General features: G+C 46.9%; 1 protein-coding gene across 4 annotated transcripts in view; it reads right to left on the bottom strand.

Moving 5' to 3' along the window:
• The window catches only part of pde4d (phosphodiesterase 4D, cAMP-specific), a 1,019,730-nt gene that overhangs the window by 297,545 nt on the left and 703,206 nt on the right, over positions 1-18,979 (bottom strand). Inside the window, exon 1 of one of the 4 annotated variants that reach the window (XM_072496987.1) lies at positions 4,884-4,950. The exons of the other annotated variants lie outside the window; for them this stretch is intronic. The gene's annotated coding sequence lies outside the window, so the exon portion shown is untranslated. Of the gene's footprint in view, positions 1-4,883; positions 4,951-18,979 lie in introns of those variants that run through there. 4 annotated transcript variants of the gene reach the window in all.

Here is an 18,979-nt window from a genome sequence, read left to right as displayed (position 1 = left end):
TAAACTGTTACTGTACTACATGTATTGTGGTAAACCATTACTGTACTACATGTAGTGTGGTAAACCACTGCCTGATGGCTCCACCTCACCTCGGGCTCAGTATAAAGGTGGCTGTGCTCCGGCCCTGCCCCAGTTCGGGATCAGAGGCCAGTAGGCTTTCTGTTTAGCTTATTAAAGCCCCAGTTTTGTTCACTACTCGTCTTGTGTTCATTGATGGCACATCACAAAACTTCGCATGAGTCACTCAACATGCTCCGCCCGGCGCAATCTGGATCTTGCCCTCGCTGGGCGAAATCTAGATCTGAACATTTAAATGAGCATAATTGCTTATTTAAATACCTGGTCGCTGGATTCACTCAGAGCCTGGGGCTCACCAGTTGCTCCTGGGAGACCTCACCAGGGCACCGATTTGTACTGATCCACACAAAGGTGACCCAGTCTAATGGCACCTGGGGGTTCTCCCAGGTCTTTGGAGACCCCCGGATGGTCCAGGATAAGACGGGGTGGGACCCTGAAACACCTCCTGAAACTTGGGCAACTTGGCATTGCCAAGATTGACACCCTGGTAGTTTTACCTGGGCACCTTGGCAGTGGCACCCTGGCACTGTCAGCGATCCAGGGTGGCACAGCCAGAGTGCCAGGGGCACTGGCAGGTTTCCAGGCTGGCAATGAAAGGGTGCTCAAGTGCCAGGGTGGCACTGCCAGGGTCCGGGTTCAGGGGTTGGCCTTCCAAATACAGGAGGGGGTGAGGTGCAGTTCCCGGGAGCCTCTCCAAGGTTGTGGGAAGAGGGGACCAAAAACCTGTGGTGGCTTCTGACAGGGGGAGGGAAGATCATGGCTGCCAGACAAAATGTCACCTCGATCTGCGAGGAGCCTTTTTCTGCTGGCGAGCTTCAGGGTCCCTCTAAGTGCGGCCTCGGTGGGGAAGAACTTTTGGCTGAGGCCAAAAGAAACAGTAAAGTTCCGATGGATAGCGGGATGTTTCTCGGCACTGCAGCCGTCGGGAAACATCACGCTAAACGCGTCGTTCAACGGACTTCTACAGTCTGCTGAATCACGTTCATGATTTATAACATTACAATCCGGAGAAATTTCACCTTCCTAAATAGTTTGTTTCAGTGACATGTTTAGCAGTTATTCTGAACTTTATATGGTGTTAAAACGCAGTTACACCTCACTAACCTTTTCAATGCGAGTGTAACAGGAAAAGTTTTTGTCAGCTCAGTCTGGGGGACCGTGCCCTGTGACACAGAAGAGAGTTGCTGAGGACAACTGGATTTTTGCATTTAATTGCTCACGCACAGATTCCAGAAGTTGCTGCCAGTTCCAGAGGTGTAACAATGGTGAACACTGGCAGTTTCACTGTAATTTCTACCACAAGATATAGGCCAGTGTAATGCACATATGCGTTCTCAATGGTTTTCTTCCAGATGGCTTGGCATCACAATATCACATTCATCACACCTGGATGTTAGCAACGGACAGCCTTGACCTTTGATATAATACTACAGTGTTTCACTTCTGTTCTCAAAATACTGGTGGACTCGAGCTGGACCAGCTCATTTTGGCATTTTCCTAACAGGCTGTGGCAGTAGCTCCAGCACAGAATAAAGTATGCAATGATACAATGCGTCGATAATCACAGTGAACCACACAGATGTCATGTGTGTGCATGATATCAGGTTTCAACAATATGTATGCCTCTTGCATTAGTATCAAATCCCAGCTGAATGGTTGTTCTATATATTTTAACACTTGCACTATCTCCAACAGACTTGTCAGAACTGCCATTCTACTCTGTCTGATCATTTGTGCCATGCTCAGAGTAGGTAAGGAGTTGAAAATCGGGGCTGCATTATCTTAGTCTCAGGCAACAAACGATAAACTGACACATTACACACATCTTTGACTGGTGAGAGATCCCACGGAGGTATTTTTCTATTCCACTCTGAAAATTGATAAATGGCAGCATCACAAGTACGTGTGATGACTCCAGTGAAGAGGAATGTGATCCAAACAAACTTTATTCTAAACACAGTCTGGGCCAAAAGAGGCACTGTGACTTTGAGTAACGGTTATTACCGTTTCAGTATAATTGGGAAAGAAAAAGGATCAAAACATGCAACCCAGAAAATTGCACTTTCACTCATCAACTCCAGAAACACATCTTCATGAATGCTGTCGATATTTTACTGTGTTGTGGTGACTGTTCCTATTAGGCAAGGTGCCTTGAACAAAAATGTGGCCCTGTAAAAATAACAGAGCTAAAATGTTTATTCCAGGCAATATTACATCTGCTGCAAGGCAGCTACCAGCTAACACTGTGGAGGGGTGGGCGGGGTTCACTGCTGCCATCTTTCCGCCCCTTATTGAATGTTATTGAATAGTGCAGCAGGCTAAATCCTTCTATTTTTTTATGTTCAAGAGGTATATAGTTATTAGTCTGAAGTCAGTTGTGGACAAACTCAGAATCCATAATTTGAGTAAATTAGTGAACATTTCAAATTACAATAGCTCATAAAGATAGCCAACTCAGATCTGCTCAGATGAAGAGTGGTGAAACTGAATTCAATACATGAATTCAAATAATAAATCTTGTAATTTGTGGAATGACCATGAAAGCTGTGAAAAATCTAACTGGTTTATTAATGGGCGGAGTTCTCCCATGCCCTCGGCAGCGGGTTCAAAGCAGGCAGGAGAGGGGTAGAATTCAGTGGGAGTCCAAGAATTGGTTTTCCACCGGCATGAATTTCCCGCAGGATCTTCCGCTGGCGCCTGCCAGGGTGCAACAGTAAACCACTGGAGGCATGAAACTGACTTTCGACAGACCGTGAAAATGACGGTCCTCTGCAGACTTTTGTTTGTCTTCCAGTGCCTCCGCATCTTTATCCCTAAGGCTTTTTTCAAGCGGGTAAACAAGATTATTTCGGGCTTTGTATGGGCGAATAAAACCCCGTGTGTGAAGAAAATGTTGTTGGAGCGCAGTCGGGGGGAGGGTGGGTTGGCATTGCCGAACCTCTGCAACTACTACTGGGCGGCGAATATAGCGATGATTAGGAAGTGAGTGGTGGGGGATGGGTCGACATGGGAGCGGATGGAGGCGGCGTCATGCAAAGGCACCAGTTTGGGAGCACTGGTCACGGCACCTCTGCCGTTCTCGCTGGCCCGTTATTCCATTAGCCCGGTGGTGGTGGCGGCATTGAGGATCTGGGGGCAATGGAGGAGGTATAAGAGGGTGGAGGGTGCGTCAGTCTGGACCACGATTTGCAATAACCACAGATTCGCACTGGGCAGGAATGATGGAGGGTTCCGGTGCTGGCAGAGAGCAGGAATTAGATGGATGGGAGATCTATTCATAGACGGGAGTTTTCCCAGTCTGAAGGCGCTGGAGGACAAGTTCAAGTTGCCGCCGGGGAATGGTTTCAGGTATCTGCCGGTGCGGGACTTTCTGAGGAAACAGGTATTGGCTTTCCCGCTGTTGCCGTCACGGGGGATACAGGACAGAGTAGTGTCCTGTACCTGGGTAGGGAAGGGGAAAGTGTTGGATATCTATCAGGAGTTGTTGGAGGTGGAGGAGATCTCGGTGGAGGAACTGAAGGGCAAGTGGGAGGAGGAGCTAGGTGGGGAGTTAGAGGCAGGTCTGTGGGCGGACGCCCTTAGCACTGTTAATTCCTCCTCATCATGTACCAGGCTCAGTCTAATACAGTTTAAAGTGGTACACCGGTCACACAGGACGGCGGCGAGGATGAGCAAGTTTTTAGGGGTCGAAGATAGATGTGCGAGGTGTGCGGGAAGCCCAGCAAACCATGTCCACATGTTTTGGGCATGCCCGAAGCTTGGAGAATTCTGGCAGGGGTTTGCCAAGGCAATGTCCAAGGGGCTAGGTACGCGGGTGGTGCCGAGTCCAGAGATGGCGATCTTTGGAGTGTCAGAAGACTCGGGAGTTCAGGGTGTGAAAGAGGCCGAAGTTTTGGCCTTTGCCTTCCTGGTTGCCCGGAGATGGATCCTGTTAATGTGGAAGGACACAAAGTCCCCAAGTGTGGAGACTTGGGTCAGTGACATGGCTGGGTTTCCCAAACTGGAGAAAATAAAGTTTGCCTTGAGGGGGTCAATGCTAGGGTTCTCTCGGAGGTGGCAGCCGTTCGTCGACTTTCTCGGGGAAAATTAAAATGTCAGCAGAAGCAGCATTCTGAAGGGGGGGGGGGGGGCGCGGGCAGGTAGGTGCAATATGGTTAAGGGATGTACAGAAGGGGTTGGGTGGGAATTGCCTAGCTTACCATGTTGATGTTTATGTTATTATTTTGTTCGTTATTGTTATAAAAATTTTGCAAATACTTCAATATATATTTTTAAAAATATTTTTTAAAAAAAGAAACTGACTTTCGTCTCGCTAATGGGATGAAGGTCTGACCAGAATCTTACCCCCACTCTGGGTTTTCTGCAACACCAGCAACACGCTGGTCCACAACATGACTGGAACTTTGTGACATGTGGTGGCTGGAACCCCCCTCAACTACGCGGGGGGCTGACTTTGGAGTTTGGGGTAGAGGCTGCCCCATCGTGGGGAGGGGAAACAATAGCTTTAATATATTACACAGTACATCAAGCATGATCATATAGCTTGGATCAGACTCGTGATCCAATCAGCTTAAAGAGAAAAATGCAAAAAGAAAGCAGGAAGCAGTTCCTCAAACAATATCACTGAACTTCACTGTCAGTGCACAGGGTAACTCCAGTGTACAGGCAACTCCAGTGTACAAGCAACTCCAGAGTACAGGCAACTCCAGTGTACAGGCAACTCCAGTGTACAGGGCTTCTTACTTAACAGAACTCCTTGTCAACTTTTCAGGAGTGAGTGAATTAAGAGCTTTCAGAACACATACCTTTTATATCACATTGATTCCATTTATGGTATTCTGTACCCTTGCATTGATTTCTGATTATACTCGTTTTACAAAACCATGGAACGTTTCCACATTTATTTAGGCAAATGTAAAAATATTTGTGTTTAAATTTTGATGTTGAAATGCTGTGATGTCATCCAAAGCATGAAAGTGATGCAGTGACGGGTTGACAATGCTGCTCTCCTCCACAGCGATCATGCTTTTACTTGCAAAGAAATGTATAGAACAGATATGTATCAGTATTATCTCCCAGCACTGGAATACATTCAAATCCTGGAACCAGTATGTCACAGACTGGATCACACATCAGTTGATTATGACATCCTGGCACCTTCCACCAGAAAAAAGTCCCTCCTTTTACATAGCTCTGACAGGACTTATTTAGTGTTTGAAGACACTGCTATACACTAATATATGTGTGTTGATATAAATAAATGTTGCCACAGCCCCAGTGGACCAGAGGCTGCTTTCCTCTTTGACAGCTGATTGGTGGTGAGTTTATTAAAAACAAAATTCCAATTAAGGGTCAGTTTAGTGTGGCCAATCCACCTACGCTGCACATCTTTGGGTTGTCGGGTGAGACCAAGCAGGCACGGGGAGAATGTGCAAACTCCACATGAACAGTGACCCGGGGCTGGGATCGAACCTGGGTCCTCGGCGCCATGAGGCAGCAGTGTTAACCACTGCGCCACCCTGCCGCCCATGCAAGGAGCAAGGTTGAGAAGGTGGAGCCTTCATGAATAACCTCAGCTGGTATGGGAATTGAACCCATGCTGTGGGTTTCACTGTGCATCACGAACCAGCCGTCCAGCCAACTGGGCGTTTGCTAATGGCATTCAACATGAGTGAAGTTCTGTGAGGTCCCCAAAAAACAAAAGCAATGGGCGCAGTCTAACGAAAAATCAAGTCCCATTTTGGGCAGGATTCGCAGGGCCAATCCCGGCGCCTGTAGTGGTGGGGACGGCCCCGCTATCGAATAGAACTCTATTATTTTTTCGGGCCTCAGCAAAGGCTGCACTCAGTTGCATTTCCTGCACTGAGCAGCTCCGCCCCCCCCACGGCCCAAATCACCTGTTTGGTGGTCTCTGAGCCCCTCTGCAGACCACCTCAACCCCAGGGCCCGAACCCCAGCGCAGGCAGAATGCCACAGTGTCACATGGGCACCTTGGTAGTGCCAGGCTGGCACCTAAGTGGCGCTGCCAAGGTGCTCAGGTGACACTGCCAGGGTGCCTAGCTGGCAGTACCATGGTGTCCAGGTGGCATCAGCAGTGCCAGGGTGCCACCTTGCCCAAAGGTCAACCACCCGGGGGTTTCCGATCACCTGGGAGACCCTCCCCACCCCTAGTGCCATTTCACCTGGTCCCCGTTTGTGGGACCAGTGTTAAACGACGTCAGGCTGGGGTCTCATCGGCGAGGCTGGTAGATCCCTGGTGCCGGTAAGATCCGTAATCAACAGAGTTTTTTTTCAAATTTGGAGTACCCAATTATTTTTTCTCCAATAAGAGGCTATTTAGTGTGGCCAATCCACCTAACCTGCCCATCTTTGGGTTGTGGGGGTGAAACTCACACAGACACGGGGAGAATGTGCAAACCCCACACGGGCAGTGACCCAGGGCCGGGATTCGAACCTGAGTCCTCAGCGCCGCAGTCCCAGTGCTAACCACTGTGCCACATGCTGCGTGGGCACTTAACTATGCATGCGGGCAGGATCCAGGTTGCAAGGTCTCGCGAGGACCCGTTGGATATCACGTGGCGTAACGACCATCAGGAATCCCGGAAGTGGCCTCTTGCAATTCTGGCAGGACGCTGCCGGTAGATCGCACCCAACATCTATGGACCTCAAAAACATGGAAGCAGTGAAGCTCACCTGGTTCTACGCCACAGAGACGGAATTCCGTTATAAAACGGAATTTTCTAAATTCTTGCTGACAGGGAACCTAATTTGGATGTGGAGTTTAATTCTGCCGAGGTGGCTTTTTAATAAATATCCATGGCATGCCAATGTACGCAAATAGGATTCCTAACAATGTTCATTGGGAAGCTCAACCTGCCTTTCACCTGTCGGAAAAATCTGTGGATCAAAATTCAAAATGTTAACACCGCCGTCGGGAAACAGGGGCGCGATTCTCCGACCCCCCACCGGGTCGGAGAATCGCTGGGGGCCAGCGTGAATCCCGCCCCCGACGAATCTCCGGTGGCAGAGAATTCGGGACATGGCGTGAGCGGGAATCGCGCCGCGCCGGTCGGCGGGCCCACCCCCGACGATTCTCCTGTCCGCGATGGGCCGAAGACCCGCCGCTGTCAACCCACGCCAGCCGGCGTGGATTGAACCACCTTTCGAACGGCGGGACAAGGCGGCGCGGGTGGGCTCCAGGGTCCTGGGGAGGGGCACAGGGCGATCTGGCCCGGGGGGGTGCCCCCACGGTGGCCTGGCCCGCGATCGGGGCCCACCGATCCGCGGGCGGGCCTGTGCCGTGGGGGCACTCTTTTCCTTCCGCTTTGCCTTGGTCTTCACTATGGCGGAGGCAGAAGAGACCCCCTTTACTGCGCATGCACGGGGATGCCGTGAGCAGCCGCTGACGCTCCCGCGCATGCATCGCACGGCAAAGTCATTTCCGCGGCAGCTGGCGAGGCGCAAAAGGCCTTTCCCACCAGCCGGCGGGGCAAAATCAGTCCGGCGCGGGCCTAGTCCCTCAAGGTGAGGACTCGGCCCCTCAAGATGCAGAGAATTCCGCACCTTTGGGGCGGCGCGATGCTGGACTGATTCGCGCCGTTTTTGCCGCCGGTCGGCGGACATCACACCGATTGCGGAGAATCCCGCCCCAGATCTTTGTCTTACATAAGAACATAAGAACTAGGAGCAGGAGTAGGCCACCTGGCCCCTCGAGCCTGCTCCACCATTCAATGAGATCATGGCTGATCTTTTGTGGACTCAGCTCCACTTTCCGGCCCGAACACCATAACCCTTAATCCCTTTATTCTTCGAAAAACTATCTATCTTTATCTTAAAAACATGGAATGAAGGAGCCTCTACTTCTTCACTGGGCAAGGAATTCCATAGATTCACAACCCTTTGGGTGAAGAAGTTCCTCCTAAACTCAGTCCTAAATCTACTTCCCCTTATTTTGAGGCTATGCCCCCTAGTTCTGCTTTCACCCGCCAGTGGAAACAACCTGCCCGCATCTATCCTATCTATTCCCTTCATAATCTTATATGTTTCTATAAGATCCCCCCTCATCCTTCTAAATTCCAACGAGTACAGTCCCAGTCTACTCAACCTCTCCTCGTAATCCAACCCCTTCAGCTCTGGGATTAACCTAGTGAATCTCCTCTGCACACCCTCCAGTGCCAGTACGTCCTTTCTCAAGTAAGGAGACCAAAACTGAACACAATACTCCAGGTGTGGCCTCACTAACACCTTATACAATTGCAGCAGAACCTCCCTAGTCTTAAACTCCATCCCTCTAGCAATGAAGGACAAAATTCCATTTGCCTTCTTAATCACCTGTTGCACCTGAAAACCAACTTTCTGCGACTCATGCACTAGCACACCCAGGTCTCTCTGCACAGCAGCATGTTTTAATATTTTATCATTTAAATAATAATCCCTTTTGCTGTTATTCCTACCAAAATGGATAACCTCACATTTGTCAACATTGTATTCCATCTGCCAGACCCTAGCCCATTCACTTAGCCTATCCAAATCCCTCTGCAGACTTCCAGTATCCTCTGCACTTTTTGCTTTACCACTTATCTTCGTGTCGTCTGCAAACGTGGACACATTACCCTTGGTCCCCAACTCCAAATCATCTATGTATATTGTGAACAGTTGTGGGCCCAACACTGATCCCTGAGGGACACCACTAGCTACTGATTGCCAACTAGAGAAACACCCATTAATCCCCACTCTTTGCTTTCTATTAATTAACCAATCCTCTATCCATGCTACTACTTTCCCCTTAATGCCATGCATCTTTATCTTCTGCAGCAACCTTTTGTGTGACACCTTGTCAAAAGCTTTCTGGAAATCCAGATAAACCACATCCATTGGCTCCCCGTTATCTACCGCACTGTTACTGTCCTCAAAAAATTCCACTAAATTAGTTAGGCACGACCTGCCCTTTATGAACCCATGCTGCCTCTGTCCAATGGGACAATTTCCATCCAGATGCCTCGCTATTTCTTCCTTGATGATAGATTCCAGCATCTTCCCTACTACCGAAGTTAAGCTCACTGGCCTATAATTACCCGCTTTCTGCCTACCTCCTTTTTTAAACAGTGGTGTCACGTTTGCTAATTTCCAATCCGCCAGGACCACCCCAGAGTCTAGTGAAATTTGGTAAATTATCACTAGTGCATTTGCAATTTCCCTAGCCATCTCTTTTAGCACTCTGGGATGTATTACATCAGGTCCAGGAGACTTGTCTACCTTTAGCCCCATTAGCTTGCCCATCACTACCTCCTTGGTGATTCCAATCCTCTCAAGGTCCTCACCTGTCATAGCCTCATTTCCATCAGTCACTGGCCTGTTATTTGTGTCTTCCACTGTGAAGACCGACCCACTACATTGAATGTTCTCTGCCACCATAATTTCCAGAAAATTCCACTCATTGTTTTAAGAATTTAGGGGGCAATTTTCAGTCTGCATTAGACGTCAATGAGCACAGCAGCGAGGGCACAAAGTCCAGCGAAAATCAGGAAATGCAATTCTTGTTTCCAAATTTTCCAGTTCCCTCGCCTGAGAAGCAGATGAGTGTAGTCAGAATGAACTTTGAAGCCTGAGGGAATAAGTTGCCTGGAAGTTCAAGGACACTCGTTATGGAGGCCAGGCTGTCAGGGGTTGTGTATGGGTGGCTGGCCGTTCAAGTTGGAAGACTCGTTTAATCCGCAGACCCTGAGAGCTGGGGGAACTGAGGGTCCCATCCAAGAATGAAGTTGATGTAAATAGCAGTCTTCACACATATCAGGTGCATCTCAACTGCCACATGGGCAGCTAGTTGCCTAATTTACTACCTGACCCCTTCCTTGACGAGTCAGTTGTGGCAATTTAGTCATAAATTCCTGAATGTGCCACTGATATGCACCGAATTGTTAAGCCTTGAGAAGCCTGGACCCCAGGTATTGAACGCCAAGGTTCAGCCTCACATTTCCAAACAGAGAGCTAACCTAGATGTGACCCCCAGTGCAAGGCGTTATAATGAAGGCACTCATCAGTAACCCCATTCAGATGTCAGGTGGCAGCGTCTTGTTCCCCGTGAGTTTAGAACGCATATCCATTGAATATGCCCAACTGCCCTCACTCTTGGGGGAGTCATGTGGCCTGCTGAGGCTCCCAAGGTTCGAAGCACTTCATTCAGGTTGAGAGGGCCAACTGTGGGGAAATGCTATTGTGTGACAGGGGAGTGTGTGAGACTTAGTGGAAAGAGGCTTACATAGGGGAATGCGCATGGGTGGATGCCCCAGACCCGAAGAGGGCATTGTCAGGACTCCTCATTGTTCACTTGGGTGTTCTCTTCCGTTCAGATTTTGATTCTGGAGAACCATGGAGCCAGTCGAATTGGCAATTCTTTTGATTGCGACCGACCAGAAGCAGTGACACCGGCGTGCCGCTGCACGTGGCCAGGTCCAGTGCCCTGCAGAGAAGGAGAGGGAGCGCCCTTTGATCTTCTGGGAGCAGGGCCACAGATAGTATACCGCCGGAGAACTTCCTACTTCCAGATGTAAGATGTCAAGTGCCGGAGAAGACTGCATCTGTCCTGGGGGATGGCAGACCACCTGTGCCAGGTGATGTGAGAGTTGGCACCACATGGATTGGGAGGTCACCCATTGCCTATGGTCGGTAAGGTTATTGACGCTCTGAACATCTATGCCAGCAGCTCGTTTCAGGGCCCACATGTACATCAACTTGGACTGGGACTAGTGAGCCAGGATATCAGAGGCATGGGCTTTGCCTGCTTAGCAGGCATACCTCAGGTACACGGTGTCATCGACTGCACCCACATGGCTCTGCATTCCCCATGGCAGCATTGGCCGCCATTTATGAACTACAAGGGACACCACTCCTTCAGTTTTCAGATCGTCTGTGGCCACATGATGCGCATCATACACATGTGTACCCGTTTCCTGGTAAGAGTCCGTGACAGTTACATTGTGGGACTCAAGGAATATATCAGGAGCTGGAAGACTTGGGTTTGGTGATACTGATATCCGCACAGAGTCTTCTCCTAATATTGCAACTTGCCAATCTTGGCTGTATCATGAACCAAAGATAGCAGTGTAAAATACCTTGACAATGACTTAGACTTATATCATCTGGCCCTGTGTGGAACAAATCGCAGCAAGACCCCAGCATTCTGGCTCTCGAAGGTGGTCTTAGATGTACTTGGTTAGGACGTCTTTACTGGCCGCATCTTCTTCTTCAGCCGAACACTGTCCATGTCACTGCTACTCTGGCTGGGTGTCTGTCGGGGAGGCAAAGGACATGTCCTGTCAGCACAGGTCATCTCTCAGTCATGATGCCCTGCAAGCACCTCTGACCAGTCCATTGCAGTATTTCCTCATTAGTGATGCTGCCTCTTCATGTGATGCCTAGGATCTTGCATGGGCATCACTGGTGAAAGACATCCAACTTATGTGACACCTTTGCTGTTCTCTTCCTGATATGGAGAAAATTTAAGCTGTTACGTCAGTTAATTCTATACATGCATGGCCAGAACTCTGGAAATGTATGCAATCACCTGTATGCATTACTTCAAATGGTTATTAATGAAGAGGCTATAATAAAACTGAATTCGGCATTTCTAAAAGGAAAAAAATATACTTATAGAGAGAAAATGGTGCTACAATGGACAGTTCTAGTTAGAGAATTAGCACAGAGACAGACATGATAAAATCAATTCTGTGATTCTGCATGTGTCCATGCAGCTGCACAGGGATGGCAACAGGGAAATTTTAGAAATACATTTTTTTTAAATGACTATCAAAAATCGTTAGTCCAAAAATATATCTACTGTGACCTGAAAAATTAAATAAAATTACTTTCTTGCTGTTTCCAATGTGAAATAAAAGGGCTCATAAAAATTCAAAATAGTATCAGTAATGATAACCTTTGCTGAGACAATCATAAACGTCTGCAAAACAGATAATGGGCGCAATTCTCCCATCGGGAGACTAAGTCCCGACGCCGGAGTGAAAACTGGAGTGTTTCACTCCAGCGCCAGAGGCCGCTCCCAGCCCCCTATTCTCCCGCCCCCAGGGGGCTAGGACCGGCGCCGCGTCATTTACGCGCACCGGGCCTTGGCGCCGTGTAAATGACTCGACCGGCGCCGCGTAAATAACGTCACCCGCGCAGAGTTCCCGCCGGCAGCGACCAGAGGTGAACGCCGCCGGCGGGACTCTGCCGTTTCCGCGTGGCCGCTCAGCCCACCCGGGCCGGAGAATCAGCGGCCCTGCCTCGTACAGTGGCTCGCGACCGGCGCCGCGCCAAACGCGCCGGCACAAATGGCGCCGATTCTCCGCACCTCGGAGAATCGCGTGCCGGCGTAGGGGGCAGTATGGCGCGGTTGCGGCGATTCTACGCCCCGGCGCGGGACTCGGAGAATCGCACTGACTGTCTTTTTTTTAAAGGATTTTTGACTTATGGATGTTGTTAGGAAAGTGATTAAGGATTACCAATAGAGTATTGTATCTGTGGGGATTATCAGTGTTGGTAGTTGATAAGATATTTATTGTGTTTTAAATGTTTTCTGGATTCATAGAATAAACATTGATTTTGTTTAAACACACTTTAGTTCTCTGTTGCATCACACCTGTAAAGTGGGCCCTTGTGCTCCCCATAACCAAAACCTATTAAAAATTGTGGGCCAGGTGAACTCCATGATATACTTTGGTGTTCTCTAAACCCTGGCCCATAATAAGGTAGGGGGAATGTAAAAGAGGTGTTCGTGTCGCAGTATTGATCACAAAGTCAATTACTGCAATGAGGAGGGATGATATGTTAGCAGGCTCCTCAATTCAGGCCACATGGGTAGAACTTAAAAACAAAAAGGGGGCAATCACATTGCTGGGAGTGTACAATAGGTCTTCAAATAGTCAGGGAGAAATAGAAGAGCAGATATGTTGGCAAATCGCAGAGAAGTGTAAAAACAATCGGGTAATAATAGAAGGTGATTTCAACTTCCCCAAATTAATTGGGATAGTCAGATTGTGAAAGCTTATCGGGGCGGAATTCTTAAAGTGCATCCAGGAGAGCTTTTTGAGTCACCACATTTAACGTTCTACAGAAGAGGGGGTGATATTTGATTTAGTTTTAGGGAATGAAGTCAGGCAGCTGGTAGAAGTGTTAGAGGGGGAACATTTCAATGATTGTGACCATAACTCAGTCAGATTTATGGTAGTTATGAGTAAGGACAAAGATGGACTGAAAATAAAGGTTCTGAATTGGGGGAAGATCAATTTTAATAGGATAAGACTACATCTGGACAAAGTGGACTGGGAGCAGATACATGTCGGAAAATCTGCATCAGAGCAATGGGAGTCATTCAAAATGGAAATAGAGAGAGTACAAAGCATTCATGTTCCTACTTTCCAGAATCCTGGATGACAAGAGAAATACAGAATTGGATCATGAAAAAAGGGAGGCTTGTGACAGCTACAGAAGGCTGAAAACAGTGTATATTGTACAGGAGTATAGAACGTGCAGAGGGGTACTTAAAAAAAAAGAAATCAAGCTGCAAAGAGGGGCATGAAAAAACACTGCCGGGGAAAATAAAGGAGAATCCCAAGGTGTTTTATAATTATATTAAAGACAGGGAAATCGTAAAGCTGATTAGAAACCAAAGTGGCAACCTGTGTGTGGAGCCAAAAGACATAAGTGAGGTTTAAAATGAGTATTTTGCACCTGTGTTCACTATGGAGAAGGATGATGTTGGAATAGAAAGCAGGAAGGGTGCTGAGATATAACTGAACAAATTAACATTGAGAGGGAGGAGGTATTAGTGGTTTTAGTGGGCTTAAAAGTGGATAAATCACCAGGCCCAGGTGAGATGTATCCCAAGCATCTGTCTGAGGCAAGAGAGGAGACAGCATGGGATCTGACGTTAATTTTCAAGATCTGTTCCCACTGAAATGGTTCAGAGACCTAAGGAGCTAACAGTTTTGCTTTGGCAGCTAAGGGAAAATACATATTTTTTCCCACTCTGTTTTCTCCAGAAATAACAAGCTAATTCTCACCAAATGTTCGCTGTGGGAATCAACTATCTGCAGAACAGGCTGATGCAAGGAGAATCCAGAATCTGATCATTATCTCTGCATAAAAGGCTGATGCAAACACAATCTGATAACTCTCTCTGCAGAACAGGCTGATGTGAAGCCAGGGTCTCTCCTGTAAAAGCTGTAAGATATTGCTAACTGCAAGGAAGATCACTACAGTGTTTGTCTGTCTTGTGTGTGTATGGGTAGAGGGTGGGGCAATTAAAGGGAGAGTCAGATATTAGCTTATCGTTAAGCAGGTGTATTTGTAAATAAACAGAACTGTGTTTAAACTTACAAATCTGGTGACTGATTATTGAAGAGACGAGGGCTGAAGATATCAGGTATTTTTATCAGCATGATTGGTTAATTCACTTGTGTTGTGACTCTGGGATGAGTGGGGCTACAATTGACCGCATACTTGCCCAGGCTATCATAACATTCCTCAGAGCAGAGAATGCTGAGGGGGGACATGATTGAAGTGTATAAAATTATGAAGGATATACGTAGGGTAGATAGGAAGTACCTTTTCCCCTTGGTTGAGATTTCAGTAATCGGGGAACATAGATTTATGATAATATGCAGGAGATTTAGAAGGGATTTGTGGAAAAACCTTTTCACACAGAGGGTAGTGGGAACCTGGAACTCATTGAAAGGGAGGTAGAGGCTGGAAACATCACAACATTGAAGAAGCATTTAGATGAGCACTTGAAATGCCATAGCATACAAGGGCATGCACCAAGTTCTGAAAAATGGTATTAGAATAGATAGATGCTTGATGGCTGGCACAGGCACAATGGGCTGAAGAGCCTCTTTCTGTGCTGTAAAATTCTGTGGGCCCGATCTACACATGCCAGTGTGCACTCCGTGGCTGCTGTGGGATCTACTATGGGCATCTTCCTTGGGTGGGCTGCATGATGCAGCAGGGCGGTGCCCGGGAGTGAGTGGGGGCACCTATACAGCCGGTGTCACTCTTCGCAACTGAAGGCCACAGTGGGCGTTCAGTGGGCTGCGCAGCAAGATGGCTGCCTTGTAGGCCCCAGCAATGGTAACCCATACCTGGACACCCCGGTCTGGTGGGGGTCACCCCGACTGCACGGCTCATCCCCTGGTCACCCCTCACTACTCCCCCAGCCCTGGCAGAAGCCCGCGTAGCCAGCGGCAGCACCTGCAGTCCACGGTTGCACTTTTGGGAACATGTCCTACCTCCTCCATCTCCCTCAGCAGCCACGGCACCTGCTTCTCTATGTTATATACCACAAGTGAATCTCGCTGCTGGTAATTCCTCCTGGCAGAGGCAGAGCATCACTGGAAGCCTGGAGAATACCGAGGCAGGCTGGTTAATGATATGCTAATGGTGTTTACTCTGCAATTTGCATGGCCACGTCGACGTGCGGTGTAGAACGCATTCACACCGCTGTCGAGAGGCCAGAACATGACATTCCATTTGGCACCTGGCTCAGGCCATGATTTTCAGCTGACCACAGTAATTGTGTTTCCCGATTCTGGTGTCGTCCGAAGGAGAATCTCGCACTTCGTGTCCATTTTATAATTCTTAAGGGTACAAAATAATCTTTGTACACCTGACCAGTTTTAAGTTGTTCTTTCCCAGATAGACAATGGCCAATCCAAGATCTACTACATTCACAAGAAACCCCAACGAACCCTGTATATATAATCTGAGAGCTATGAGTAATTACAACTGCATCTGTTATAATTCAAACCAATCTTGCACCATAATTTCAATTTTACACTTTGATCTATAATTTTTCCTAATTAACTGAAAAGAAACCTCCCATTATTTTGAAGTGCCCTCAGAGCCAATATCCTTTATGTAAATTCATTCATTGCAAATTTAAAAATTACTGTACTTTGGCTGCAATGTTGGAATCAGTGGCTGATATTTCTTTTATAAAAGCGTCACCAAACATGAAAAGGCTAGAATTGAATATATACCTAATATACTAGCAGATGTGTCAACAAATAACACCTGTAGCATCAGAAACAGAAAAATAGAATGTGATGAGTTTAGCACATAAGATTTATGACATCTTAATTAGCTTTCCAGAAGAAACAAGACAAAAATTGCATTTATAAAAATCACAAAGAAAGTGCAATGCTCTCAGTCCGAACTGAATTAGTTTCTGAGCTAAAGCCTGGCAGGCGTATGTGCACACTCGGGTAGCTGGCCCTCATTTTCTCAGTCCCCTTGGGGAAAGTACCCAATCTCTACTCATAATTACCATACACTGACAGCACCACCATCATCATGAAATACTGCGGGATCCATACCTTGCCCCCCCCCCCCCGTGACACAACATTGCATTGTTCCAATTAATTGCACAGTGCCACTGACAAGAGCATTTATTTAAAGATTGGTTGTCTTGCACTGTTTTTGTCAGCTGGTCACGTGGTCAGTAACACATAAGAAAGAAATAACTTGTGATTTACTAAAAATACAGCAGGATATCCTGATTTGAAGAGATTATATTGGCTGAATGTTTACTTCTCCACTGCATCTTCTAATAATCCTCAAATAAACTATAGCTCTAAAATTGCTCATCTCTGGGCAGCACGGTGGCACAGCGGTTAGCAGTGCTGCCTCATGGCGCCGAGGACCCGGGTTCAAACCCGGCCCCTGAGCACTGTCCGTGTGGATTTGCACATTCACCCCGTGTCTGTGTGGATCTCATCCCGACAACCCAAAAGGATGTGCTGGGGAGGTCAAAGTAAAAATATATACAAGGCCAAACGGTACAAACACTAATTTTGTGTTGGAGAAACAGGGTACCCTCCCCTCAGTACCAATGTATGGGGAAGGGGGGTGGATACTCTGATTATTAAAACAGTTCACAATACATTTCTACAAAAAAATGGTACAAGGACTAAACTTTGCGCTGGAGAGAACAGATACACTCGCATCTGTACCAAAAGGGAAAGGAAGGGAGGTGGCGGGGAGAGAGGGGAAAGGAGGGTGGTGGGAGGGAGGGAGTCGGGGTGTTGGTGGAGGGGGGCCTAATAGGACACTGCCTGAACTATCTATGGAGGCAGAAAATCAAAAGAACATTCAATTAAGATGTGCCAGATTCCGGGAGTCCCCCAGAGGGGGTGAGTGGCGACACAGTGTCAGGCACATAGAACATATAGTGCAGAAGGAGGCTATTCGTCCCATCGAGTCTGCACCGACCCATTTAAGCCCTCACTTCTACCCTATCCCCCTAACCCAATAACCCCTCCAAACCTTTTTGGACACTAAAGGCAATTTCGCGTGGCCAATCCACCTAACCTGTGTTTTGTTACCTGTGTGGTAGGTAACATGTGCTACTCAATCCTTGTTTAATGATGAGGTATTTTGAATCCCAATGAAGAAGATTTGAACTCTTCAAGTAGTAACAAAAGGTTTATTGAGTCACTACAACAATATTTACATGAGTTCTTTACTTTAACTTTGATTCTAGTGATAAGGTTAACAATATCTAACCATGGTAACTATACGTAACTCCACTGGCCATCTAAACTAGTCTGCTGTTGATTTGATCACAGTGCACCCAAGAGAGAGAGAGAGACCCAATGTGGTTACCTTTTCTACCCCTATTGGTCCGGCCCTCTAGTGATCATGTGGTGCTACTGATGACACATTAACCTCTTGTGTACATGCACACATAGAGATCACCGCATCCCCCTTTTTTTCGTGTTACATATTTTCTGTAAGTTGTAAAGAAAATTGAACAAAACATAATGGATGCAGTTTGCAAATGCATTACAGAAAATCAATGAGTTAGTCCGTCAAATGTTAATACATTTAGTCTCTTAAGTTTTTGTTTTTTGCTTGCGTAAAATCGGTAGACAAATGACGTTATGTACAAGTTGTGATGATCTTGACGATTATACAAAGCCAATTAATATTTATGAGTCCAGTCTTAATTAAAAAAAACATTTTGGGAGTCCATACTTTATGAGTTTGTTCGGTCGAGTTGCTTTCATCTTCTGTTGTTGAAGTGGTGATGTTGATGTTGTTATTTCTTTGTGAACGTCATCAGTGTTCCTGTGTTTAAATAACCAAGAAGTCATCAATGAGGTATTTGAATGGTCGAATCACTTTGTTGTCTGATTTATGCTTTTTTTTTCTATGCTTGTGGTAGCGATTTTGTGTTACATCTTTGTTGTCTAACCTGGACTTTGTTTGTGTTTGTAGTGTTGATTCTGTATGGCATCTTTGTTGTTTGACCTGGAGTTTTCCTTGTGTTTGTGGTATTGATTCTGAATGTCATCTTTCTTGACAGCTGGTTTGCTTGTTTGTTGTGGAGCAATTGTGAATTTGTGAGATTTGTTGCCATGCCATGGCGTGTTTGTACTCTTGCCATTGTTTTGCATTGTCCTTCACGTGCAGAGTTGTACCATGTTGTACAGGTCGTTGTTTCATTGTTGTCGTTTCTGTCTTGGTCATTTTTGTTGTCGTTCTTGTTGTTGTCGTTCTTGTTGTTTTCGTCATGCTTGTTGTTTCTGTTTTTGTTATGCTTCTTGTTGTGTTTGTTGGTGCTCTTGTAGCTTTTGTTGTTGTGCTTATATTTTTTGATGTTGCTGTCGTTGTTCTTGATGTTGCTGTTGTTGTTCTTGTTTCTGCAGCGCTTCGTGTTGTTGTTGTTGCTCTTGTTGCGCTGCATATTGTTTTCGTTGTTGCTGTTGCGCTCAATGAGTGTTCCGTTTGGATGATGTGAGTCATTGTCACAGTTATTGGTGTCAGTGTCCTTTGTGGTATCTGTTACATTGAGCGTTTCTTCTTGAGAATTGTGAGAATGATCTGATGTTGCATTGATGTTGGTGAC

The sequence above is a fragment of the Scyliorhinus torazame genome, chromosome 3 (genome assembly GCF_047496885.1).
Source record: "Scyliorhinus torazame isolate Kashiwa2021f chromosome 3, sScyTor2.1, whole genome shotgun sequence".
In the NCBI taxonomy this organism is placed as follows: Eukaryota; Metazoa; Chordata; class Chondrichthyes; order Carcharhiniformes; family Scyliorhinidae; genus Scyliorhinus; species Scyliorhinus torazame.
The sequence above is the reverse complement of the archived record's forward strand: the minus strand, read 5'-3'. Positions and strand labels throughout refer to the sequence as shown.